At 39.4% G+C, this 1,538-nt stretch overlaps 1 protein-coding gene across 1 annotated transcript in view; it reads right to left on the bottom strand.

The window, feature by feature from the left end:
• The window catches only part of UGGT1 (UDP-glucose glycoprotein glucosyltransferase 1), a 119,364-nt gene that overhangs the window by 36,924 nt on the left and 80,902 nt on the right, over positions 1-1,538 (bottom strand). The window lies entirely within an intron of this gene.

The raw sequence follows: 1,538 nt of genomic DNA, 5'->3' as shown, positions 1-1,538 counted from the left end.
TAAATCTAATCAAGAAGAAGCAACTCAGATCGTGAGACATTCCATAAGACAACTGGCCTGGACTCTTAAAAAATGTCATCATAAAAGACAAACGACTAGATCAAAATAAAAAAAAAAATGGCAGAGAACTCTTCCAGATGAAAAGAGACCAAAGAGACACAACTCTGTAATATGTAATCTGGACCAAAACAAATACAAAAAACGGTTGTAAAAAGTCATTACAAAGATACTAGAGACAGGTGAATAGGAATTGTGTTTTAATATTACTGTATCAAGGTTACATTTCTGAGGTCAGCTAACAGTACTGCAGAGAAGTCCCAGCACTCAGGAGACACATGCTGAAAATGTCAGACACATTATGTCAGGATGTCTGCAATGTAATTTCCAAATGGTGCAGGAAAAAATATGACCGTGTATATACAAACATAAATAAACTACTCAAGTAGTTATTATAAAGTACTACACAGACACACACACATACACACACACACACACAACATGCACACATGCAGATGACAAACAGAAAGCAAATGTGACATACCAATAACTGGCGAATCTAAGTGAAGGATATTCGGGTGCTCATTATATTAGTCTTTCAGCTATTTCTAGGTTATAAAGTTTTCAAAACAAAGAAGTGATGAACAAGAAGGCAAACTCCCTCATTATGCTAAACGTACTTAAAACCAAAGTTTTTGGCCAAGCATCATGGCTCACGCCTATAATCCCAGCACCCTGGAAGGCTGAGGCAGGTCAATCACTTGCTTAGGCGTTTGAAATTCACCTGGGCAACATAGTGAGACCCCATTTCTACAAAAAATACAAAAATCAGCCAGGCATGGTGGTAAGCGCCTGTGGTCCCTTCTACACAGGAGGCTGAGGTAGGAAGATCACTTGAGCCCAAGAAGTGGCAGAGGCAGTGAGCTGAGATCATGCAAATGCACTCTAGCCCAAGTGACAGAGTGAAACCCTGTCTTTAAAAAAAAAAAGTTTTCAATAAAAGATGAATGAGACAAGTACTTTAATAATCTGTTTATTTATTTATTATTATTATTTTTTGAGACAGTCTTGCTCTGTCTCCCAGGCTAGAGTACAATAGCATAATCTCTGCTCACTGCAACCTCCACCTCCCAGGTTCAAGCAATTCTCCTGTCTCAGTCTCCTGAGTAGCTGGGATTATAGGCAGCTGCCACAACGCCTGGCTAATTTTTACATTTTTGTATAAGATGGGGGGTTTCACCATGTTGGTCAAGTAGGTCTCAAACTCCTGACCTCAGGTGATTTGCCTGCCTCAGCCTCCCAAAGTGCTGAGATTACAGGCGTGAGCCACCACGCCCAGCCAATCTGTTTATTTTTTTGTGAAACAGGGTCTTACTCTGTTGCCCAGGTGGCAAGTGCAGTGATGCGATCATGGCTCATTGTAGCCTCTACCTCCAGAGTAGGTGGGACAACAAGCACATGCCAACACACCCAGTTAATGTTTGAAAATTTTAATTTAAAATTTTTTTAATTTAAATTTTTTTTTTTTTTTTTTTTTTTTT

This window comes from Cebus imitator, unplaced genomic scaffold, assembly GCF_001604975.1.
Source record: "Cebus imitator isolate Cc_AM_T3 unplaced genomic scaffold, Cebus_imitator-1.0 Scaffold207, whole genome shotgun sequence".
Classification (NCBI taxonomy): domain Eukaryota; kingdom Metazoa; phylum Chordata; class Mammalia; order Primates; family Cebidae; genus Cebus; species Cebus imitator.
The sequence above is the reverse complement of the archived record's forward strand: the minus strand, read 5'-3'. Positions and strand labels throughout refer to the sequence as shown.